The 27,626-nt window shown below is 38.0% G+C and overlaps 1 protein-coding gene and 1 pseudogene across 2 annotated transcripts in view; one reads left to right on the top strand and one right to left on the bottom strand.

Moving 5' to 3' along the window:
- Positions 1 to 27,626, bottom strand: part of PLXDC2 (plexin domain containing 2) — a 413,522-nt gene that overhangs the window by 357,349 nt on the left and 28,547 nt on the right. The window lies entirely within an intron of this gene.
- Positions 15,131 to 27,626, top strand: part of LOC138998883 (phosphatidylinositol 3-kinase regulatory subunit beta-like) — a 31,559-nt pseudogene continuing 19,063 nt past the window's right edge.

Here is a 27,626-nt window from a genome sequence, read left to right as displayed (position 1 = left end):
GAGTGAGTGCATTGGAGCCAGCACTACGATGCTCACACAGCATTTGATAGGTCAGCAATGCTTATATGAGTCTAAGTCAGCGGTTCTCAACCTGTGGGTCGCGACCATCGGAAAACACATATAGCATATCAGATATTTACATTACGATTCATAACAGTAGCAAAATTACAGTTATGAAGTAGCAACAAAAATAATTTTATGGTTGGGAGTCACCACAACATGAGGAACTGTATTATTAAAGGGTCGAGGCATTAGGAAGGTTGAGAACCACTGCTCCAGACAGTATTTATTAATACAATGTGCAATTCACAAAGTTCTTTCAATGTTTATGCCCTTTCAACAAAAATAAACTTTTTAAAATCTAACAGGTAGGAAAGAGCATTTGTAAAGTTAAATGTTCCAACTGCATTTTCTTGCTTGATTCCACTCTAAATTTCCTTGTCATCCCTTTCTCCAAAGCATCTTCCCCAAAAGCAAGGTGGGTTTGGGAAGTATCTGTTGCAACAATACTACCTGAAGGTGCTTTAAGCTCTTCCCCCCAAAGTATTTGCTGGTATTGTATTAAATAGGACATATTCTTCCATTGACACTAACCCATGTCGAAGACCAAGGAAGAGGAACGTATCAAAAGTTTATAGAATATATTTTAACCACTGTAACCATAGTTAGGGAGTAGGCTAAGCTCCTATAGCCCAAAAGTACAGTGACTCGGTTGAGTTATAGGTTTATATATCTCTCCAGGGGCAGGCAACAGGCAAGGGTAAGTAAGTGGCTTTGATCCATGAGTTCATCCAGCGGCCTGGCTCCCTTCCACTGCACTAGGGTGCAGACCTTAAGTTCAGAATAGAAGCTGCTTTACCAGATCTCCATTCCAGCCCACGCAGAGGGGAAGCAGTATTCTCCAAGCAATTATTCAGATGTTGCAAACATCATTTCTCCTCAGTGATTGGGAAAAACCTAGTCATCTGGCCATACCTAAATGCATGGGTGTGATTAATAAATCATAACTAGCTAGGTAGTCATATATCCAACTAAAACGTACGTAACTGGAAGAAATGGAGAATAGATTAAATGTAATAGAAATAATGGTGATTCAGTAAAGGTTGGTCTAGTCCCAGTTCTGCTATTGACTGTGTGCGTGCATGGGAGAAGTCATTTGTTTTATCCCCACAGATTTCAATGATCATTCAATGGGATGCAAACAACTTGTTGAGTTCATTCTATATAATAAAAGGCTAATATGCAAATTGTCACCTTGGGAGTTTGACTGACCGGGAGTTCGACCACTAGCTATGACTGACCACCAGGGGGTGGCGCGGAATGAACGAAGGCCCCAGCAGCCGGCAAGACATGGGAAGGAAGACCCCAATCGGCCCTGATCGCCAGCCAGGCCTAGAGACCCTAGTGTGCACGAATTTCGTGCACTGGGCCTCTAGTCTTTACATATTTGACTGTACTGGCATTTTATATAGGATCACCTGTTTTCTAGGTTTCTTTCAATTTGGGTAACTATGACTAATGTTAATTTGTTATCAAAAGATCAGATATGATTTTGTATGCGATTTAAAAAAATACCTTCAATGTAATATCACTGATGAAATAGCTGAATTTAACCTAACTACAGTTAACAGTTGTTAGAAGCAGAAATGCTTTTATCTGCCAAGAAATTCTGTCACAATTAAGAATCTAAGAAACACTGTGAAATGAAATGGAAAAAACCTGATACATATGTGCTATAACTAGACACATGGTGACAATCTATCATAACTATTCAGATTTTGTGATGCTTTGCCTCTTCTTAAAGAATTGGTTTTAAAAATAGTCTCCTTTTATTTAATTTTAATTTTTTATTAAATGTATTGGGGTGACATTGGTTAATAGGATGATAGGGCCATAGTGGTTTCAAGCGTACATGTCTATGACACATGATCTGTATGACATTGGGTGGTGGCATACAATCTTTTCCATTTACAGAAAAAATATATCTACAGCCCAATATTGGTTGAGAAACCAGAAATCAAAGTTTTGTGTACATTTACAACATTCAAGCTGGAAAAGATAGTTAGTTTCTACAGTGATTTATAAGTCTTGATGCAAAAGTTTTGTTTTTTGTATGTGTTTTTTTACTGGTTTTAAAATAATCTGCCAAAATTAGCAAAACTCTCTTTTTGCTACAAATAGAAAACATCTCTTAGTCTGTAATCATACATCTCTCCCTCCTAACTTATATATGTATATTTTCCCTTCTGGTTTTTTTACCACTCTCCCAGATCCATGGTGCAAATAGAACTTGATAATAAGAAATTGGGAAGAATAAATTATGGACCAGTGTTTGGACTCATAATCGCCACCATTGGACTATGTTCCAATTTTGTGGAATTTGTCTGGAAAAAAAAAAATGCTACAGGCAAATGCTAAAGTCTGTTTGTTTGTTTTTCCCCAGGGCAAAAGTTAACAAAAATTTCAGGATTAAATTTACATTGAAAAAAAAAACACAATATATATATATATTTGCCCCTGAAAAATGGACTACATCAAATTCTTGAGGAGAAGTGCTTTCAAGTGGGAGAGAGGAAAATGGTGCCATTCAGCACAAGTGAGGAGTGCCCTGAGACAGCTAGTTCATACTGATTGCCTGAAAGTGGGGAGACCAGCACCTTACTCACTCCGGAGCTGAAAGTTTACTACACTGCAGAATCCCAAGAGCTAGTGTTTCCATGGGACTAGTGGAGGGGCTTTCAGACATTTTTCAACTGTGACAAGAGTCAGAAATCGATATTAAACAATACTCTAGGACACAATTGTGTGTGTCTGTGTGTGATTAAATATAATACACTTATTCAGTTCAGTTCTATTCTATTCTGTTCTGTCACATTCTGTTCAGCCCTGTCCAGTCACATCCTGTCCTGCCCCCTCCTATCCCATTCTATTCCATAACAAGGAATGTTGGTCAAAACCAAATTTTTAAAAAAGTTGAACTAATTACTTTAACTTGTATTTCCAGCTGCACTATAGAACACTGAAAGAACTCTAAATTCTGTTTGCACGCAGCTCAGCATTCTGGGAAGAAACTGAACATTGATTAGTTTGTGCATGCACGCATGCATGTACACAAGGACCACACAGCACCTTTATTTCTAATGTACATGTTCATTTGCTTTACACAGTTTGGGCATTTTACTACCTTTGACTGTTACTTACCAAAGCTGTTAAACTTGGTTATTTAAATTTAGCATTTCAAAATACTTCTAAAAACTAACATTACCTCTTTTTATCTTTTTAGCCTTGCTGATAACGTTTTCTGGAAAATAGAAAACAGCAACCATATTATTCTTTTTCCTTCATGTTGTTACATACAATTTTCAGTTATTTATTTTTATAAAACAACTAATGGGCAAAACTGCAAGAGCCACTGGCTACATTCAGAATTTCTTTTCTGCTAATTTTCTATCACTGCCACATCTTCTAAAGTGACTGGGAAAACTAAAATGGCATACAATTCTGCCTTCTGCACCAGTTTCCATGTTGAACCCCAAAGAAGTACAACAAGGCTGAGCATAGTATGGAGCTGGCTTTGTGATTTCATTCACGGGCCTGCAGTCTAGAACGTTTCATTAGAATAATATTGTTGGCTCTTCGATGACACCATTAGAAGGCAGCAGAGAAATCATGTAGACTAATCACCCACCCCATGAGGAGATTTCCTCCAACTTCTGACAGCTGCTCTTCCTGATCATATAAAGTGAAAATTCCTTAACCTGGGTCATCTTTCCCCCAGTTCTCCTAGATAAGCACTCTACCTTTCTAGCCCTGTAATCCTTTCTGCCTTCAACTCTGCCTGCTAAGGTCACATCCATCCCTCCAGGCCCAATTCAAATGACATGTCTTTCAAGGGACCTGGTCTAGTCTTTCCCCAGGTCCCCAAAACAAAAGTCCTTTTCTGCATCTGAATTTCTGACCAGTTTAGCTATACGTACCTGTTTTCTAGCACTTTGCACCCTGCATTCTAAGTGCTGTGCTTTACTCAGTCATCTTAGGGCAGGGAGTCTACATCTGCAATTTCTACCAAGGTTTTATTTATTTATTTTTTTAACATGTTCAAGAATCAGGGTGGGGAGAGATTAACTTAAGAACTTATATGCACTTATGCATAACCCATGGACACAGACAGTAGTGTGGTGAAGGCCTGGGAGGGTCAGTAGAGGGAGGGTGGGAGGGTCAGTGGGAAAGAAAGGGGCCATCTGTAATACTGTTAACAATAAAGATAACATTTTTAAAAAGAGTCATGAATCCACCATACATCCTATATAATAAAAGGGTAATATGCAAATTGACCCTAACAGTGAACTACCAGAACGGCTGCTCGACCAGTCACTATGAGGCGCACTGACCACCTCTCCATCCCTTTCCCTGGCCAGCAGGCTCCAATCACCCGATGGCAAATGGGGAACTGGGGGTGGGTGGCGGTGGGGGGGTGGGGCTGGCTGTGGGCAGCCGAGGAAGTTGGCCCTGATCTCAGGCCAGGCCTAGGGACCATACACATGCATGAATTTCATGCACTGGGTCTCTAGTAGTTATATATACAGTGTCAGATGGGTACTAGACTTATTGGAGTGAGCACTTTGTAAAGTATATAAAAGTCTAATCGCTATGTTATATACCTGAAACTAACATAATATTGGTATGTCAACTGTAATTGATAAATAACTTTTTTAAAGAAGAGTCAATGACTGTCTGAGGTCGAGGAAACAAATTGGGTAGAAAAGAGAGTGTGATTGACATGTCCCTGTTGAATGCTTAAGACGCCCTACCTTTATGGAAATGTGAGTTGCCTTCCTCCACACCAGCTAATAAGAGAAGATTCAATGGTTTCCAAGAAACCTGTTGCCCTGGCCAGTGTGGCTCAGTTGGTTGAGCGTCGTTCTATACACCAAGAGATTGCTGGTTCTATTCTGGTCAGGGCACATGCCTGGGCTCAATTCCCAGAAGGGAGTGTGAAAGAAGCAGCCAATTTCTCTCCCTCTCCCTTCCGCTCTCTCCCTAAAAATCAATAAAAACATATTTAAAAATTAAAATAAACTTGTCACACGTTTCCTTCATATAAATTGTTTCTAAATAGAATAAAAACTTTATCTTAAATGCTCCCCATGCTTTCAACTTGATGCCATTTCCCAGCCCTCATTCTTCAAATCCCTTAGTGATATTGCTCTTTTTACTGATTTCTCCGGCAGGAATAAGCAGAGTTAATCAGCTGCAATCACAGCCTGCTCAGTTCCCCTGCTCAGCTGCTGACGGGAGCTACCTTCAGTAAAGAAAGTAAAGTTTTCTACATTGTCCTCCACTGGCTGGAATGGCTCTCTCCTCTACCTTTTCCTTGACCACCCATAGGCCGGTCTGCGATTTTATGAATTTGGAAACCTGGGTTCATAATTTTAAAAGCCTGACATATCTCTTATAATATGTCTCATAAGAACTGAATATTCCTTCCAAGAATTAACTCTCAACCTTTTCTTACTCTGGACCATTTTAGGTGGTACCCAATACTCCATGGCTCCCATATAACCACCTACTCGCACTCTGCAATGGAAATAGGCCTTTGTGATACCAAAGAAATGAAATGGAATTTCTTGTAATGTTAAAAAGTGAGTACATTTTATACATTGTTTATATTATGATTTTTTTAATAAATGTTTTTGTTTCATTCTAGAACCACTGCAAGTCTCCCACCGGTCCATTGTACAAAAGGTCATACTTTGGAAACATAAAATAAGTGCTTCTCCACTAGTGGAAGCAGGGTTAGGTTCACATACCTCTGAGCCTACAATGATCTACAAAACAAAGTCCCACTGCTCTGCTAGGTGTGCTCGCTATACAATAACCACAGACTCAGCAGCCTTCCACACAACAGCCCTTCCTTGTTCCCAACACGTCTCTAGACTCACCCCATCCTGAATCACTGTAGCAAAGAACTCTGGTAACTCCTGGAAAAACATTAGCACTTGAAATATGGTGACTTTGGCACACGTGATAGAAAAGAACTGCATGAACACCCTTGTTTTGAACCAGTACCGACCTTTTTGCTACATTAGGAGGTTTTTAGTCAAAACAAGTCTTTGGTGTCATATAAACAGCCAAAATGTTTTGTGAGGAGTTTGTGCAATCATTTGCATCAGCATACAGATTAGACATGTGGAAAAGGGGAGTTAACAAAACAGTCCCAGACTCTTTCCCAATGCTGGTGACCTTCAAGCAGACCCAGGGAAACTTTAACAGCATTTCTGAGGGAGCAACAAAGTGAAATTCTTTACACTTGGGTTGACTTACCCCAGAGAAAATCTACATCCCATGACCACGGACCCTCAATGCTGGAGAAAACCATGGACAGAGACAACACACATTTACCAACCCTACAACCCCCACCTTGACTCTAACTGCCCAGCATCCCCACACTCCACCCTGTTTCCCAACAGCTGCCACGCCCCTTCCTCAGTCTGGAGCATTCCAAGCCACATCTGTCTAAGTGCGGCTGAGACCGTTTTCCTAGTTGAGCTAAGCAAATGTCGAAATGTTTCAGGGAACTTTACTAGACAGTTAAGGCAAAACTGCAAAAACACAAATAGGTACAGGATTTCCTTAGGACAGAAGACCGACACAAGCCCTGCTGGGCTGGTTCTCTTTAGGAGACCACACATTCCAGGTCTTGATTTCCATTCCTGCCAGGTTAGCATGTTCCTCTGGCCTATCACGTGCTCTAACAGGGCTGCCATCGCTGGAGGGGCCATGATCTTCTTGTGGCCTCCCCAAACTTGCGTTCAGTGTTTCCTTCACATCTGGGCGCTTGCCATTGTGGGCTTGAACTTCGCCTCAGGGATGAAGTTGCTTTGGCCACAGGCTGCAGTCTTCCGCCTACTTGCTTTGAGTTGCCTTCGCAGATGTCTTCATTCACTTTCTAGACTATTTTATGGCTAGTGGTCCCAGAAACTCCTTCTCAAACTCATTGGGTTTTCAGAAGAAAAATAAGTCATCTGTTCCTTCGGAAGAAAAATAACTCACCCATTGCTCTAGACAAGCATTTCAGCTTAGTTCTTCCCAAATATTCATCTAACAAATATTTATTAAACGTCTCATAGGTGTCAGGCATGCATCCAGGCTCTGGCAATACAGCAGTGAATAAAGCAGACAGAAATCCTGGCCCTCACAGGGCTTACACTAAAGGGAGGTGACATGTAATAAACAAAACATGATTCAGTTATGTGGTATGCTACAACACAAGTGCTATGGAGGAAAACAGAGCAAGAAATGGACACTGGGAATGCAGCATGCACAATTACATGGGAAATGTCAAGATGAACCTCTTAGATAAAATTATGCCTGAACAAGGAATTTTAGTTCGAATAATCTAAGAAAGGATAAATTTTAATAAAATTCGTCACCTGGTATACAATTTGACATTGATACAATGCTATTATCTGTCTTCTGCCTTTTAATTACCTTTTTATTTGTCATATGATGGAGGGTTTCAAACTATGATATGTCCATATGTCAACAAAATGTGGTTAAAAGAATGACATCTTCAAGAATCCTTTTACCATATATGTGAATTATTTTCTTCATAAGGTCCTATTTCTGGGTTTGTTTTGTTTTGTTTTTGTTTTTTGTCATTCTTCACCAGAGATATTTTTCCATTGATTTTTAGAGAGAGTGGAAGGGAGGAAGAGAGACAGAGAGAGAAAAACATTGATGTGAAAGAGACATATTGATTGATTGCTTCCTTCAAGAGCCCCAACCAAGGTATGTCCTCTTAACTGGAATTGAACCCAGGACCCTTCATGCTATAGGCTGACACTCTAGCCACTGAACCAAATCAGCTAGGGCAGTCTTTAAAAAAGAAAAATGGTGCCATTGTGATTCCTTGCTTTGCTGCCCTTGCTTTCTTTCTTTAGGATATTAAATACTACAACGTTCCAGCTTCCAAGAGGATCTCCACCTGCCTTCTGTCTCATTTCAAATCTTTCAATGTGAGAATGCATTAAATCAGATCCTAGTGGTGGTTAGCAGCAAGGCTGCCTAAGTTCAAATCTCAGCTCACATCTTGGGCAATTCAAACTTAAATCTGATTTTTTTCATTCCTACCTCACAGGGTTGCTGTGTATATTACATGAGATAATGCATAAAAATATTTAACACAGAATCTAGTGCACAGTGAGCAGTAAATAAATTATACATGACGGATTTTTCCCTCCTCACCTGAGCCTAACACCAAACCAGTTTAGTGAGCTAACAGCTTAGCAATCTATAATAACAAAAGCATAATAAACAAATCGATCAAACGGCCAAACAGCAAAACAACCATCCAGATGACCTTCTGGATGAAGCCGGGGCTGTGAGGGCGGCTGGGGTTGTGAAGGCCTACTCTTGCACGAATTTCGTGCTTTGGGCCTCTAGTCTATATATAAAAGCCTAAGCGACCAATCAACCGCTCTCTACGATGCACACTGACCACCAGAGGGCAGATGCTCAACACAGGAGCTGCCCCCTGGTGGTCACTGCACTCCCAACGTGGGAGCACCACTCAGCTGACCGACGGGCGCCAGACTAGTGCCAGTGAGCCTACCGAGTCACAGGGCAGCAGGCACAGCAGGGCCGGGATGAGCAGGAGGGGCAGGCAGGAGGGGCAGGCGGTGTTGTACTGCCGGTTTCAGCCCGATCCCCGCAGGCCATGCCGAGGGACCCAGCAGTGCATGAATCTGTGCACTGGGCCTCTAGTAATAGATACAGAAGTTGAAATAGTGGTAGTGGTCACAGTAATTATAGCTAATCTTCATTTAGTGCTTGTTCACTCCAGGAAATGACCTAATGTGCAATATTTCAGTTAATTTATCACCTTCAATCATATTAGAGATAAATAGCAGATCCCATGTTTTCTGCTTTCAGTTTTGCTGAAATACCCTAGTACTTTCAATCTTTTCCTTATGAAGTGCATTTCTACTCCTTTCTCTCTATTTTTCTGCATTTTAGTCATATTCCATAGTATCATCAAATTTATAAAACTTACCATATTAAATGGTATGCTCATGATGGCTTATTAAATATTTTAATGATTATTAAACTATTGCATATTCCTCTACAGTGAATTTTAAAATATATTTTACTGAACAAAACTTAGATATGTTTCTAGCATAATCAGTATGTTCAGAAATATATAGCAATACATTGCTATTACATTAAAGAAAATAAAAATTAAACATTACAGATAATCTATAATAATAAAAGCATAATATGCTAATTAGACCAGACAGCCGAACGACCTTCCAGATGTCCTTCTGGATGACCTTCTGGATGAAGTTGGGGCTGTGAGGACCAGGCAAGCTGCTGAGGCAAGCTGCCGCAGCTGCAAGGGCTGAGCCCCTTACACGAATTTTGTGCATCAGGCCTCTAGTTAAATATAAATAAAAGCTGCTCAACATAATGTTAATGAAACACCAATTAATTAAATATTTAAACTTAACATTAAAATTTAAAAGTAATACAATAATAACTAGCATATTGTATTTACTCTTATATAATCCTTTTAATAGTTCTATGATATAATATTTTGCATTTTTTTTTTATCCCATTTTTCAGATTTATTCATCCAACAAGTATTTGTTATCTTCTATGTGCCAGGCACTATCTAGGTGGTAGACATGCTGGAGTGAGCAGACTTCTAATAAAAGGTTTTAGGTTTTAAGGAAGGGGCTTCTTAAATACAAAGGGAGGGAAGAGGAAGAGACAAGGGAAGTCAAGACCAGATCACATAGCCCCGTCTGGTGGAGCTGAAGGAGGCAAACGAGCAAACAAGGAAAACATACAGTGTGTCAAGTGGTGCTAAGTACTGAGGGGGGATCATGGGGGGGAGAGAATTCTGATATAATATTTTGAACATGTGAGAATTGTAGGTTTAGAGAATTTAAATGAACTCGTCCACAGTTATTAAAGGTAGAAAGGGGCATAGCCAAATCTTGAACTCTGAGTTCTTTCATTCAAACACCTATGTGAAACTATTCTGATCTATTTCTAATTATCTGTAGGATAGGGCAGATGGTGCTAGCATATACTTCATTAAAAAGTAACAAGGATAACCAAATGTTGACAGGAAAAATTTGTTTAAAAATATCTTTCCTATTTTAACCTAAGAGTTGCAGTTTCCCACTCAAATTTTTTAAATTAACCACAAATATGCTTCATACTGGTGGTTCCTATGAAATGCTTTGTTTTAAAATAATATTAGAAGAAGAATAAAGTGCCAAAGTAAAAAAGTGCAAGCTGACAAAATAAATAAAAACACTGCAAAATTATTTCAAGGATAACAAAGATGTTTCATTAAACAAAAGGGATTCTTTTCCATAAATCAACAGAATTTGTATTAGCAGTGACTTTCACCTTTTAACTTAGGCAATTACTTAAGTTAATATGAATAAAATAATAATGGTTGTATATTTTCTTTTAATAGTGTAACTTTAAACTTTCTTTTGAAACACAAATTATAATTAAAAATGGATCAACTACATTAAATTCAGATCAGGTACAGTGTCTGCAAGAAGTTGGTGTTGATTTTTGAAAACTTTTCAATAGTTTGAGGAAATCCTCAGTACTCTGCATCCCCTTTGTTTTATGCATATGAAGACAATTTAAATGAGGTTTTCAAATTTACATATGAAACCTCCAAATATACTTGAAGAGGTTCTAAGACCCTAAATAACAGGTTTAATTTCTAAATATAGAACATTTAGAGATGGTAAATTACACATAGTAGAGACCTTCTATTAGTTTTTAATATTGGTGTTTATAGACTTTTATTAGAATTCTACTTACTGATATTGGCAATTATCAATCAAACTTCATTTGGACACTCTTTTTAGTTTTTCAGTAGTATTTTTATTAAAAGCACTTATAAAAATTATTCTATTTATTTTTAACTATTTATGCTTTGGATATATTCACAAAGAATATGAGGCATAAGATAAAATGGCTCTTGGCATTAGAATATAAAAACAAAAATACAACTTTGCCTTTTAGGGAAATTGCTATTGGTCTGGCCTACTGAATCTAGTCATATTGTATTTTCTGCTATAGTGTCAGGCGAAGCCTCTGAGGACATGTAAGCCTAAGCATCAGCCTAGTCGAGATGATGTTGAACACAAAGCCATATGACAGTATCTACAATTATTAATTAAAAATTCATGCACTGGGGGTAGGGGAGGGAGTCCCTCAGCTTGGCCTGCGCCCTCTTGCAGTTGGACATCCTTAGTGCCAGGTGGGAGTCACTGCTGCTGCACTCACCAGCTCATGAGCCTGGCTTCTGGCTGAGCCGCAGTCCCCCTGTGGGAGTGAACTGACCACCAGGGGGCAGCTCCTGTATTGAAAGTCTGCTCCTTGGTGGTAGGTGCACGTCATAGCAACTGGTCATTCTGCTGTTCGGTCAGTTTGCATATTAGCCTTTTATTATATGGGATAAAAAAATGTCATATCAAATCAATCAAGGAATGAATGTATTCATAAAACTTTGGATTAAATTATAGTAAGTGAAATATATGTGGTGATAGTTACTTCAAATGTTTTTAAAGAAGATACATTTAAATCAATAGCTCAAATCAAATCAAATAAAAATGAGGATACTAAGAAGGTTTTGCAAGTGCTCTTGGAAGATTTAACCTAAGATGGTGTACCAGATAGTTATCTATCTTTGCCCAAGAAAGCAAAATATGATTAATCAGAATGAAACCATTCTTTCTCATATTCAAATTTAAAAATCTGTCCAAATTTATCACAAAAGGCATTTTGCTTCAATTCATTCATGTTGGTGCCTCTCCTAAGAAAATAACATATTACATAATTTGTGGATAATTAGTTTGAATTGGTCAGAGATCCACCATAAATTTTATCAATTGCCATATTTAAATCACACACTTAGTAAGCCCAACAGTCATCCTCTGATATTAAAAAATATATTTTGTAAAGTATGCTTGGTCTATACCTTCCATAAACCAGTGTTTGCTTTCTCTCTCATCTAACATATGACATATTATCTTGAACCAAAATTTAAAAATGTTTATTAATGATTAATGTAGAATCTTATTTTATTCTTTTAAAAATCCTTGGATTCTACTCTCAAAAAAAAGTTGAAATAGCAATCCTTTGCAGAAAGATATCGAATTAAACCTAGGGCAGGGATGGGCAACCTTTTTGTGAGTGTGTGCCAAAACCAGCAAAATCTCTGACTCAAAATTCTTCTGCGTGCCAACCCTAATTTTTTGAGAACATGTTACACCTACTTGATATCTCTTAAGGTGTACGTATGTGAAGAACCTTGAAGAAATAATAAAATTCATTTGAGCGACAAAAACACAGTATATGATGATGAAAAATACATTTATTTTTTAATGTATACATGTACACTGATAGTCCGACAGAAAACTTTATGACTCTGTTTGATATTATCAGTGGGACTTTTGCTGCTGAGAGAAACATAGAAATTTATTCCCCTTTCATTAGTACCAGTGGGCAAAGCGAGAGAGAAGGTTTCATTTTTATAGAGTGAAATTTTGAATAAGTAGGTGAGGCGGTTGTCTTGTCAACGAAAACCCATTGCATCTGAGGCTGAAACCAAAACACTAGTCGGATCTAGGAAGGCAGGGAGAGTTAAGGCAGAGGCATAGAAATTGCTCTTCCCCTCTCTCGTCAATCCATGTCTATGGTCTTTAAGATAACTTCTTATGTAAAATTATTTATTTATCTAAGATGACCTGCACTGAATTTATCTGAAAAATAAAAAAGTCGATATTAAGAAAAAAATTGTAAATGGAAGATTATAAGAGAGAGTTTCGCGTGCCAGCAGAAGTTACTGGCGTGCCATGTTTGGCACGCATGCCAGGGGTTGCCCACCCCTGACCTAGGGATATATTTCTTGCTCCATTCAGGTACTGAATCGTTAACTCATTCATACTTTGAAAATAAAAGCAAGAACAAAAATTCCAGTCTTGGAGTTATCTATCTACAAAATATATAGCTTCCAAACAAGGAATTGCTACAGGATACACTAGCGCTCCGCCAGGGCTGTTTTAGGTGGAGCAGTGATGCCCATCTGTATCCCAGAATATCCTGCATGATATGCTGCTCCTGACAACATTCAATATACTTTCTAAGCAGCCCAGCCGTCAGTTCGTAAGGGGCAAATGCAAAACACTACATGCAGTATACCGGTCCTGCAAAGACTTCTATAATGACAGCTGTTTCTGAACAACATTCCCAGAACTAAACATTGTTTTGAACTAGGATCTACACAGATGCCTCTGTCAATACAACTTTTGCACAAACATCTACCCAAGATCTAAGACTCATCTAAACAAAACTTGGAGGGAAAAGAGCGTCCAAAACATAATAACACAACATTCATATCCTTAGTAGCTCAGATGCCATTAAAAATTGAAGAATTCTGACATGAAGACTCAAATAGGAGCAAGGTGGGTTCATTTTTAGATCTTAAAGATCAAAATCACATCCTCTTTCCCTCTAAGAACAAAAAATGGAAAGAAAGGCCCCCATTTGTTACATTGTTCACATCACCTGAAATCAGAGGATAGTTCACATAAAACAGGCTTCAGTTCAGTGGATTATAGGCTCTTCACAACCTATTTCTACCGTTTCTCAAAGCAGATTTAAATAGACTTGGGGCTCCATGGAACTCACATTTTTCACTTCAGGCCTCTAAAGGAATAAGAGATCAGGGCCCTAGGACTAATGACAATGAACGGAAAATGGATACAAACCTACAGTAACTCTAAGGAACTTGGCTAACTCTTGGCAGGATGTAAATGGAGCCTGCACCATTTGCTTCCATTTTCTCTGATTGGGAAGTTCAATGTTAAAAAGAAAAGAAAAACGAGTCGCTGTAGGGTAGATATCGTGTAGCATAGGTAGTATAAATGCCTTTAATCGCAATACATAAAGCGAGAAAGCTATCTCATTCATGACTAATGAGCTGACTCAAGTTTTTAAACTTAAGGAAGACAACATAAAGAGGAAAGAACCCTCTTCAGTTTCCTATGATTCTATTACTATCTTTATTGCAGAACTTGGCTATCTTTACTGCAACTCTTTAGTTAACTACTGAGTTTCCAGTGTCTGGAAAATAGTAAACATTTAGTAGATAATATGGCTCAACAAATATTGGCTGCATAAAATCTTTTCTGCAGAATTAAATGAGATTACTTCTGCAATAAGTGTGTAAAAAGTGTAATAAAACATATACTCATATTTTACACAAAAGCACTAAATCTGAGTTGGTCACTAGATAAATACTATATATTACTATACTAAATAATTATATATAAATATATTCATTTATGCATACTATATATTGATGTTTACTAGTAATTACTATAAATTAGATACTAGATAAATACCATGCAAATACTAATCAAAAGAATATCCCATTAGCTTTGTAGAGAAATGACTAAACTATTTATTTAAAACAAGTTGAATTGAAATACTTTAGATTGAAATCCTGTCAGACTATGCAATGTGTTAATTATTACAATAATTAATAACATCTTGCCACTATAAGTTCTACAAATAAGTAGATATTTGGAACATACTTAATATCTCCCATATTTAGAGTTGAGTATCTTTAAATAGCAACATTTAGTATATCTCCTATATTTAGAGTTGAAGAAAGAGGGCTAGCAATTCCTAGGAGTGTTAAATAAATACCACTTACTAATCAAATGTGAGCAAACCACAAATGAAACCTTCTCTGTGTGAAAGACCAGAGTCTTGATGTGGCTTCTGGGTAAGTGAGAAAGAGTCTCTGCCATCAAGTTCATAGTCCAATGGAGATATTAGCATGAAGCCAATTATCACGGAATTCCAAAGGGTTCTAAGAGATGTGCTAAAGGAGAGCTGCAGGACAGGTTAAAAACAATGGAGACTTGAACAGAGGCTTAAAGGATGGGCAAAAAATTGCAAAGCAGAAGTGAGGGAGGGACAAAAAGGCTCCATAGACAAAAAGAAGGGGGGAAATATATGAGAGCGGACAGTGCCTTAAGCAGAGATAGGCAATTCAAGGGGAGCTGAGAATGAAGTGGCAGAAATGAGGCTGAAAAGGTTACCTGAAGACTGTGCTACCGAAAGGGCTTACACAATGTCAGCGCAGCAAGGGAGACATTCAAGTGTAAAGCAAGGAGGTGGCAAAGTCAGATTTCACCTTTGGAAAGACCATTCAGGCAAGAAGAGTAAGGAAACAAGAAGACACAGTAAAAAAAGGGAGGGGGGGCAAATCTAAAATATGTTACAAATGCATTCCGTTGGAAGATTTATAATACTCCTTAAACATCTGAAATGTTTTCCTCTGCATTTTCCCCATAGGAATGCTATGACAAATGGTGATAGGTCTCTGGGTGAACCCCCTACAACTTATTTGACACATAATATGTCTGAAATATAATATTAATGGTACCATCTAAAATATGAGTCCTAGGAATAAGTAAGCATTTTAGGAATGAAAGAAAGAGAAAGATACAGAGCACTGTATGCCAACTCCTGGGTATATCTGCAGTTTCCCTTTGGCATCCTTCAGAACTCCCTTTACCATTCTCTCTTCCCTCCTAATAGCTTGTATTGCCATGGTGATGCCTTTTTTGCTCCCTAGCCCAGTGGACCACTCTACAATCCAAAATACATTCTATTCCAAGGCTACTCATTTCCCTTCTTCCCGAATGCTCCCCTGTAACCCCAACCTTTCATTTAAACTCACATATCTGTCCAGGCCAATGTTTCTAAGTGGTTAGTGTTGGCCCACACATGGAAAGGTCATGAGTTCAAATCCTGGTCAAGGGCAGGTACCTGGGTTGCAGGTTCAATCCTGGCCTCTATCAGGACTTGGGTAGAAGGCAACCAATCGATCTATCTCTCTCCTCTCTCTCTCTTTCTCTCTCTCTCTCTCTCTCTCTCTTTCTTGATCTCCCTGTCTCTCTCTCCCCTTTCATCCCTCTCTTTCTCTCTCGCTCAAAAAAAATCGATGGAAAAATATTATCAGGTGAGGATTAATAAAAAAAATTAAAATTTAAAATAAACTAAACTCACATTTCCTCAGTGCAGGTACTTCCAATTACATGATAAGAAGACATAAATCTGTATTAATTCATTCCCATTAACCTGAGAGCATGTAACCTTACCAAAGACATTTATAATGGCACTAAGTAATGGTTGCTAATTTAAATAAATGTCAAATCTGGTATAATGTAACTATAATCCTAAAATAAAAATGAGAGTGACTAGGAGAACTCACTCCTTAATCTATTCAACAAGTATCTATTTAGAATGTATTTTGTGGTTGAAACTACATCAAACAATATAGATTTCACTTAGATAAAGGAGTACATGGTCTACCCTTAGGAGTGGGAGATAGCAGATGACCTGCATGGTATAGGTCCCTGCCAGGTGAAGTACCATGGGAAGTGAGTGGCAAAGGAGGACAATTTGAGAGACCAGAGTCCTCCATGAGGGAGCTTCCTGCTTGAAAGTTTGCCCCCAAACTGAGCAGCTCTAAGCTATTCTTGTCATTCACAGCTTCTATCCTTACTTGCAGCCTTATTCTATTTCTGCATTTATTCTTCCAAGGGGCCAGGTGGTTGGTTGATTGGCTTGTCTGGAGGTTGCTCCCAAGGCAACAGCAGTGAAGGCAAACAAAGGAAGGACAGTAACTTATAATTTCCAGGCCATGTTTAGGTAAGTCAAAGAACAGGCAAGTCAGATGAGAAATGCACCCAACAGCTGACCGCTTCCAACAAATATATTTAAAATATTCCAACCATGAATTCTAGAAAAAAAATACAAAAGGTTATTTTACATAATGATCCCATTGGCCATGAATGTAATAGATTCATTAACCCATTACAAACTGCGTAAGCACTATTTCTGTACATCTATTCCTGTGGGTATTGTTTGGCTTACATAATAATACTTTAGAACTTAAGTTTGCCCAACTACTGAAAGGAATAATTTTCTATTAAACACTTTAAAAAAAAAAGAATTGTTCCTCTGTATCAATTCTGGATAGCTTCAAAAGTGTCAAAGAAGAATATTTAAGTAAATTAATTATTCTTAGTGAAAAAGTACACAAACAAGGTATATAATTAGACACATGAGTTATCTTATCCCTTATATTGATTTTGTGCAGTCTGCAATTTTAATACTAATACAGACTTTAAGAATTGGGTAGATTATAGATCTAATGGAGAGAGACAGAGATTGATTTAGATCTGTTTCTATCATCAAAATATAAGAACTATAAAATTTTAATTATACTGTAAAACTGAAGCAGCAAATAAAATGAATCTCTATTCTACTAAGGATCTGTCCAGCTCTGTAACTTGTTAGTTGTAGGACTTTAGGCAATAACTGAATTTTTGGATGCTTTAGTGCCCTCAATTGTACATTAGTTATTTAAGAGCTTGTTGTGAGTTTAATGAAAGAATCCATGTGAAATGCACGCCCTGATATCTCATTCATAGTAAAATGATTAATAAATTATGAATATTATTGTTTGTCTCTTGTAAAAAAAAAGTTACCCATAGCAGAAATTCAGTTTGCAGTTCTTGTTATTGTGTACATCTCTTTTTCCAGCTGATTTTCAATAAGAAAGTAATTTCAGCAATTATTGTTTTTTTTTACCTTCCTCACAGGGTGTAATATATCTTGAAGGATGCAATTGAACAATATATTTAAGACTAACAGTGAGATAAGACATAACAGAAAATAAAAAAATTTCAAAATTTCAGTCAAGTTGCTTTGATTTTTCCTCATCATTTATGCCTGGATATAGTTCACTTTTCATATGAGAAAGTAGATGAAGCAAGTGAAAAGGCCAAGTTGAGCTGTCAGGGCCAGGAGAGATGAGCAGGAAAAAGATAAAATGATCATTCAAACTCATAGAGCTCTAGCTCTCAGAGCTTACAGTGATTAACAGCTCCCCCACACCATTGACCTACAGAGACAAAGTGTCAGTGACCAACTCTGGGTCAATGCCCATCACAAATCATCAAGTTGAGAGATAATGAAGCTTGTCAAACAACACTTAACTATACGAAGATACTGACACATTAGTGTGAGAGCGTGTGTGTGAAAAGCTTCAATTATTAGTTATCTTTAATAAAAACCATACCTTTTTTAGTATAATGTTCTCATGCTAAATTGTCTAAAGGGTCAAAATCAAAGTTGTGGTTTAAAATATTTCTACTAAAGAAAAAAAAATCAACCAAAGTACATGAAACACCTGTGAAAAACAGTTCACAAAGAAAGACTGAGCTACAGTAGCATAGTAAGATGACAAAATATCTTCAAATAGTAAAATCTGGTATACTCTGTTTTCTAATAGCACATAATACTAATAGTAGCTAACATTTTTGAGCACTTTTTTTTGTAATAAGCACTAAATTAATTCCAATTTATAAACTTATTTAATATTGTCCGTTTTACTAAAGAGAAAAATTAAGGCATAGCAAATGCAGGTAAATTTCCTAAAGTTACACAGCTGATAAGAACCAGGATTCAGACCCAGGTCTGTTTGATCCCACAAATATAAGTTTCTAAAGGGAAAAAAGTAAAGAACATTCATTGCAAGAACTTGATAATGATTTGAAATGACACCACATTTTAATGGGCCTGGTGAGTCTGTTATATGAACCTGAACAAAAACAGAAAAATGGTATTTGAGTTTTACTTATGTATTTGTATATTTCTTCTGTAAATATTGTCATTTCTACTACTATAAATGGAAATTATATTCTACAAATATTTACTATACGAACCAGGCACAATTGTGGCTTACTGGGCACATCCTGAAATAAAACAAAGATCCCTACCCTTATTTATTTTCTATTTTAACTCACTTATAGTTGCAGCTCTGAATAGTAATAACAAAAGTGATTTTAAAATGGGAGACTTCTTCAAATATTGATATATAAAAATATTTTAAAAGAATGCTAGTCTGGTTTGAACTAATGTCCAAAGGCCTCAATTTATGCGTCAGGGGTGGTATTCCAATGGTACACATGTTAAAAACTGTTCGAGGGAAAAGTGATATAAATGGATAGACTCACAGGTTTATGTTTACTACAAAAACTATCAGAACTATAAACTTAAAGATTCCGGTACAAATTCTTCGTCTTAAACAGAGTGGTCATAAAATTGCACAACAGAGAAGGCAGAAGTAAACATCAAAGTTTAACCTCTGTTCACTGTGCAGAATTGGCTAAGGGCACATTTACAAATAGCTGAAATTTGTCCCTGGCATTCTCCAGCAGCACCCTCTAGAGCCCATGGTGCCCCTCTTGTCTGGGGCACAGATTGTACCTAAAGGCACTGAAGCTCTTGGGAGGTCAGTCTAGGCTGGAATTCCCAATCAGTGTTCAAGGGAAAGAAAGTGAGAGTTGTTCATTTCAACTGCTTAACAAAATATTAAATTAACCCTATAATCAAAAACTAGGTTCTTCAGCCCTAGCTGGTTTGACTCAGTGCTGACTAAAAGGTCCTGGGTTCGATTCTAGTCAAGGGCACATGCCCAGGTTGTGGGCTCGATCCCTAGTAGGAGGTAGCTAATCAATTATTCCCATCATTGATGTTTCTATCTCTATCTCTCTCCCCTTCCTCTCTGAAATCAATTACACACACACACACACACACACACACACACACACACATATACATACTAGGTTCTTTGCCTATATTAACATTTCTCAATCAAAACATTTTGGGCCACATACGTTTTGTGGATGTGTGGTTCTGTGTATTCTAGGATGTTTTGCAACATGCCTGGCTTCTACCAGCTAGATGGCTATAGCACCCTTCCAGTTTGGTTTCTCACAATTGTCTCTACGACATTGCATAAATGTCTTAGGAAACACAATCATCCCGGGTTGATAGCCACCGATTTATGTTAAAAACAATCTAGCTACGTCTTTGGGCCACTGGTTTTAGGTGAGTTTCATTGTTGTGGAAGGACAAATAGGTCTTTTCTTTTAAGCTGCTGTCATTCTAGCCAGTCATGCAGAGACTATACTGGACACAGTTTATATCATGTCCCAGATCTGCTCAGTGCACTTGCCCCAAAGGCCTCAGCTGCTTGTACGGATTCAGGCCAGAGCAGAGCCCAGTGATTCCTGCCCATCTCGTGGTGCCAAGCCCCCAGCTGTTGTTGTGTGGTCCTGTTTCCTATGGTCACGGATGGACTCATCCTCCCCGGAGACCTAGGGCCAGGACCCTGCGTGGATTCCACTGCACCTACCATGGCAGGAGCCACTATACCTCCAGTGCACGGTCTGCTCTAACCAGACCCAAGGAGGTGCCGGATTCTGCAGAGGCTGGTCAGGGGGACAAAGTACAGTGGAGTTAAAGCCCTTTGGGGTTACATTTTGACCAAAGAGAGACAAGATGGGAGAAGCCTGAAAAAATAATTAATCCGAATAAAAATCTGGTCCCAGATGTAGTAGCTTCATACAACTTTTTGGGAGACAACTTGTGGGACCAAACAGCCAGCTGCTTTCTTGTGAAAGGGTGGCCAGTTCGGTATCACCCTTTGTTGGCCTGCCTTTCTTCATTCCTCACTTACCCTTTGCTCTCACTCTTGTGTTTCAGGGATTGCACACTCCTAGGAAAGAAATAACCAAACACTGCCTCAAGTTCAGTGTTCTAGAGATCTGAGCTAAGACAGAAACTAAAGGAGAAAGAAGCAAAATAAGGCGAAGGAAAACAGGAGGAGAGTAACACTGTGAGCGTAAAGTAGTAAAATCTAATCACACAACATCCACACTCTGCAGTTCTTATTAATGAAACAGTGTAGGTGTAGAAAGCGGTATTGCTTCTAATGAATTGTCACACATAACCTAGGAATGGAAGCCAGGCGTCGCTCACTTTAAGTTCTATAGGTTCAGGTAACAAGTGACTCTACATTGGATACCTTGGTCCATTTCTTTAGCCCTTAAAACTATAGTTTCTATTTTATGTATTTTCTGTATCTGCAGCTCTTATCCAGCAAATTAATAGAACACATCTCAGAGCAGTTAAATAAATGGCTTTCCTGAACGGTATCCAAGATTCAAATTATTCTGATTAGTTCACATCTGTAAACTAAATAAAAGTATTTTCACCCTCAGCCTGGTGATGATTATATTGCTTATCTTATTGTGCCTGACTGAGAATATGATTGAGTTAGAAATAATCACAACAATATAAAGAGACAAAAAATATTTTTAACAGATTCTTTGCTTAATAACTGAGTCATGTTAATTTTCTAAACTCAGGAGGGAATACATACTATTCCATAGAGTAGACATCCTATTCTATAGACTAGACAAAATAACAAACTCCCTTATAAAAACTCAGATTCTCACTACCTGGAGGTTACAAAGAGAAAAAAATATTGTCCATTTTACTAAGTATGTGTTTTGATGCCTTGATCATCATCACTGCATGTTATCTTTTCTATAGTCAGTAAACTTTAGATGGACTGTGAAATATAACAGTATCACTGCAGGCAAAAAATTGTCGCTTCTAGAATTCTCTGGTATTTCTCTTTTCTCAATGATTTATCCTCTTTCTAACTTATCTAAACAAGTCATTCTCCAGGTTTAATGTGCAAAGGAATGGCATGAGAATCTTTTTACAATGCAGATTCTTATTTAATGTGTCTGGGGAGATTTCACTTTTTTAAAAAGCTCCCAAGTAAAGCAGATGCTGCTAGTTCATGGACCACACTTCAAGGAGTAAGATTCTAGATTATCTTTTCACAGCCTGTCTTAATCCTTCCTCTTTTACCTGAGTTTAAATATCAGTGTCATTCTTCGCTAAAATCACCCCCGAGTTCATTGCTCCCACTTACCATCTGCGATTTCATCCAGAAGACTAACTGGGCTTCTTCAGAAATAAGGGTAAAGAGCTGAATAAACATATGAGATATTCTAGCTCTTTCTCTTGCTCATACACTCTATCAAAGACTACTTCTCACAAACATAAGTGGTAACTAAAGAAAGAGATGATGAGGACACCAAAACATGTTAGGCAGGGTGGGATGAAGGAGGTGGAACCTCTGTCAACAAGTACGAATTTTGTGTGACCACTCCTTAAAAAAAATCCAGGACCTAGAACTACAAATGCTTTAATTCAGGTCAATTAAGCAACTATGTGTTCATCTTTTATTATGGGAAAGGCCCTACATTACTCTTAAGAATGATGACAAGAAAGCGAGAGAAAACCAGTTATTTGCTTGGAATATAACCATCACTGGCAAGAGTAATTGCTCCCCATCATGTCCCCAAACATAGCGCTGTGAAAATATCATTATTTATAACTCTTACTGGTGCCATAAAATATTTTGCTTAAATGTCTACCTTTGTCCATTTATTATAAAATCCTCTATTTTCAAGTACTTGCAGAAGTAAGAAGTAGGGCTTATTGTTTGACTCTTCTGGGGTTACATATCTGAGTGTGTGGTACATTCTAAGAACTCAACAAATGTTTGTTAAACCAATTGAATGCTATGGAGGAGGGTCTGATATCCTGGAATAAGGTACCCCTCTTCCAGATCCAACGGCAAAGCTCCATGAATTCCAGGGCAGAATCCATTTTAACTTAGCTCTAGGGTCTTCATTTGTCCTTTGAGGATTCTGAGTAAGCCATGATTTGCTTCTTATCACCTCCTTTAAAATGCATTAAAATTCATGTCTTTCCTAAATAGCAGTATGCAGGATATCTTACTGAAAATGCATATTTGGTGGTTCTTATAAAGAATTTAACAGATAGTGATTCCAAAGCAGATCACTTGCTTTACAATCAATCTCTCAGCATGGGGTGTGTAAATTGTGGTCCTGTAGGAGCAGATTAGATAGGTCTTTCATGATTAAACATCCATGAGATAATAATCTTTTAAGCAAATTTGCTTTATAGTTTGCCTTTTAATTATAAGACCCATAAAAGAGTAAAGATTAAAAAGTTTTAGGACACAGCATCTATAAACAACTCAGCTGATCTGTCATTGAAACATTTGTAGGGAAACTTTTACTAAAGGAAGGATTAGTATTATGTACTCAAAATTACTGTGGGGGAAATACATAATGTTTCCTTATCCAAAAAGCATGTGTATCTAAAAATATCTGTCAGCGAGGCAGGTACAGTTTTCTTCTGGATTAGTGCAGACATAAAAAGGGGCCACATACTCAACCTGACAAGCTCAGGGGAGACCTGCATGCAGGCCACACAGACTCAGCGACGGAAAGTAACCACATAGGACGGTCTGAACATAAACATTCCTAACCAAAAGGGGTTATGGTGGGTAGTCCTGTCCGGGGACTGTAGCTTCTTTGACAAAGTTCAATCTTTACAGGATGCTGTCTGTTGTCTTTTTGCACCTATGATAACATACCTTTAGAATGTCAGAGTAATCTTTCCAGACTCATCAGGGTCAATCTCCCATCAGAGCAGATCACCGAATCTTTCATTGTCATCTTTTTCCCTAAATACCACCTGTATGTGCTGTCAATGTTGATTTTTAATTCTCTGGAACTCACCAAAGTAAAAGAAGTATGTGTCCCTCTGTTTTATGCTTTGTCTAATCCCAGAGATTTCCCCCCTTTGCTTTCTCCTGCCTGCTAACCTACCACCAGTGGGTTTCATGTAACCCCTCGTAAGTCTCCTTCTTTGATTCTAATGTATAAAGTAGGCTGCAAAACTACCATTCTCTGCAGCATTTTCTCAATCTATTGAGATTTTTGCTTCCCGCCTGTGTGTGTGTGTGTGTGTGTGTGTAGGGAGAGAGAGAGAGAGAGAGAGAGAGAGAGAGAGAGAGAGAATATCTGTTTATATACATGTAAATTATATATAAAGTTCACCACATGGGAAAGAAAAATGCATTTGGTTTATTTTATTGTGTAATTTTATTTCCCTTATCTATGATAAACATGTTTTTTTTGTAATAAATATGCTATTTTTCATTTAAAGTACTACAGATATGTGTGCATGGGTTAAAAAACTATTGGTTAAAAATTCCACAAATCACATTATTTAAATAAATGCATGGGCATCTAAGGATCAAAAAAGAATGAAACACTTGCCGGAACCGGTTTGGCTCAGTGGATAGAGCGTCGGCCTGAGGACTGAAAGGTCCCAGGTTCGATTCCGGTCAAGGGCATGTACCTGGGTTGCGGGCACATCCCCAGTGGGAGATGTGCAGGAGCCAGCTGATCGATGTTTCTCTCTCATCGATGTTTCTAACTCTCTGTCTCTCTCCCTTCCTCTCTGTAAAAAAGTCAATAAAATATATTTAAAAAAAAAAAAAAGAAAACACATATATAAAAAAAAAAAATGAAACACTTTATAAATATATGTGACGAGAGAGATTAATAGGCACAAGTAGGAATTCCTTCTTCATATGATAAAATCTTAATTCCCTCTTAAAGTTTTGTAGCATGGTTTAAAACTACAGCAATAAAACGAAACTGTCTTTTCTAAAAACATTTCATGGGATGAAGATGATGAGTTCATAAAAAAATCTGCCAACCTTTAATTCAAAACCCTTTGAGGCAAACGGAATCATTTCAGTAAATTCAAGTGCAGCCAAAAACAACAGTGTGGGGGTGCAATTGTGAAAGGAAGAACTACAGCAAGCCTGGCATGTACTTCATGGAAAAATTTGAAATTCCTCTTAGTCTGCCCTGAAGACATTTGGAAATTCAAGTTAAAAGCAACAATTGTCTCTACTTTCACTACTTTCATTAAGTACTTCTGATTTATTATAGCCATTTCCCTCCAAGGTGGCTCCTCCCCATGATACCTAACACTTGACTCAAGGACTATAAAGAGATTTTATACATATCCTTGTTATTCAACAAGCCTATACGGATGCCAACCATGTACAGAACCCTGCTGGGAAACTGAGAGAAGTCAACAATAAAAGATAGAGTTCCTCTCTTGGAAGAAGAATTTGCAATTTCTTTGGAGGGTTCCATGTAGGAGGCATGCAAGCAATGCAAAACCACCCATCTGCAGGAATAAAAACCAACAATAAAAGCCGTGGGCAAATAAATGCCTAAAGAAATTATCTAAAATACGAATTCGAAAGAATAGATGCACCCATATCTTATATTCATTGCAGCATTATTTACAATAGCCAAGATATGGAAGCAACCCAAGTGCCCAGTAATAAAAGAGTGGATAAAAAAGGATGTGGTAGATTTACAACAATGGAATAGCACTCGGCTATAAAAAGAAAGAATGAGCTCTTATCTTTTCCAACAGCATGGATCAACCTAGATGGTATTACGCTAAGTGAAATAAGTCAGACAGGGAAAGACAAATAACATACGATTTAATTATGTGTGGAATCTAAAAAACAAAATAAACAACAGAGAAACAGACTCATAGATACAGAGAACAGATTGACAGTTGACAGAGGGGAGGGAGTTTGGGAGGATGGGTAAAAAAGAAGGGATTCAGAAGTACAAAATGGTGACAGAGATGTAAATGACAGCATAGGGAATACAGTCAATAATAGCATAATAACTATATATGGGGCCGGGTGGGTACATGAAATATCAGGGAGACTACTCTGTAAAGTACATGATTTTCTAACTACTAAGGTATACATCTGAAACTAATAGAGAGTAATACTGAATGTAAAATATAATTGAAAATGAAAAAATAAAAATAAAGAAATAGCCTAACCGGTTTGGCTCAATGGATAAAGTGTCGGCCTGCGGACTGAAAAGTCCCAGGTTCAATTCCGGTCAAGGGCGTGTACCTTGGTTGTGAGCACATCTCCAGTAGGAGGTGCACAGGAGGCATCGATGTTTCTCTCTCATCAATGTTTCTAACTCTCTATCCCTCTCCCTTCCTCTCTGTAAAAAATCAATAAAATATATTTAAAAATAAATAAAAAATAAAAATAAAGAAATAAAATAAAACCAGAACACCTTGGTGTGTGTGTATGTGTATATATATATATACATTTTAAATTAAGTTTTCAATACTTCTAAGGATACATCTCTAAAATTAGTACCTACCCTCAAATAAGACTAGAATCAATATTTACCAAAACATATACAACATATTTCATACACTTGTTTATATACCCTTAACATTTTTTCACCCAAGATAGTCTATTCAATTAAAAAACAACAATTGTCTGTACTTTCATGACTTTCATTAAGCACTTCTACTAACAACAGTGTGTATAATAGGTTAAGATTTAATTGACAGTTTTGCCGTAACAGTCAACGCTGACAAAGAGTACAAGTTCTATAGAAAATGGGTACAAACTGTGGAGCGGGAGGAAGAGAGGAAAAAGTTTTCCTTGACCCTCTCAGGTTCCTGGTTGGATCTGAAAATTAAACTGACGGAGACAGGTGAAGAAAAGCATATACATTTATTCCCCAAGCTGCATCAGGGGACGTTTCCAGGAGTAGGTGCGTCTCGAATTTGATTTTAAAAGCAGCCACAGAACTGGATTAAAGGGGAAGGAAAGCAATATTTTCTAGGTGAAATAGCATGCACAGGGGATGTTAGCAAAGACAGATCATTTTCCACCATAAAATGGGATTCCACTGGGTCTGGGACTACATTATTCCAATCCAAGTTTCCAAATGCCTTGCATTCAACACATACAACGGCGGCACAGCTCTGTGAATAGGTGCACAGATTTAGGAGGTAAGCAGTCTGGATCCCAGTCCCTGCCATTTACTAATTGTATAATCTTAGAAAGCTTATCACTATAAGCATCCATTACTCCATCTTTAAAATGAAGCTAATTATAGAGTCTATGTTATCGGGTTGTTCCAAGAACATACTAATGTGTGGATATCACTTGACACACTCTGTGATACAATTTAGAGTGCAATATATGGTACGTGTTGGGCTAAAATAAATAGAGTTTGGGACTATGAGGAAATGAGAGTAAGAGATCTGAAGGACAAGATCAGTTTAGGACATGATTCTCAAACTTCAGTGTCCAAATTACCTTGGGTACTTGTTAAGTCACAGATTCCTGGATCCCACCTCAAAGTTTCACACTTAGCAGACCTGAGGTGGAACTAAACTATACCCATCTAATAAATTCCCATCTCATTCTGATGCTCCTCACTTACAGAACCACTGAGTTAAGACTTACATACAGACAAGCACTTTCCATCAGAGAAAATGACTTTTATTAGTGACTAGAGTCCTGGTGCATGACATTCATGCACTGGGGGTGGAGGGGGTCCTTCAGCCCAGCCTGCGCCCTCTCGCAGTCTTGGACCCCTCGGGGGATGTCTGCCTGCCACGGAGGTGGGAAAGGCTCCTGCCACTGCCACTGTGCTCGCCAGCCATGAGCCTGGCTTCTGGCTGAGCGGCGCTCCCCCTGTGGGAGCGCACTGACCACCAGGGGGCAGCTCCTGCATTAATCATCTGGCCCCTGGTGGTCAGTGTGCATTATAGTGACTGGTCATTCTGCCGTTTGATCGATTTGCACATTAGGGTTTTATTATATAGGATTCTCCAAATGTATTCTATAGACCTGCAGGGATACCAAAGGGAGTACCTGTGAATCTCCAGCATATGTG

This window comes from Myotis yumanensis, unplaced genomic scaffold (assembly GCF_028538775.1).
Source record: "Myotis yumanensis isolate MYYU_CA2020_CCGP unplaced genomic scaffold, mMyoYum1.0.hap1 SCAF_1, whole genome shotgun sequence".
Taxonomy (NCBI): domain Eukaryota; kingdom Metazoa; phylum Chordata; class Mammalia; order Chiroptera; family Vespertilionidae; genus Myotis; species Myotis yumanensis.
Note: the sequence above shows the minus strand (reverse complement) of the source record. Positions and strands in the feature narration are given on the sequence as shown.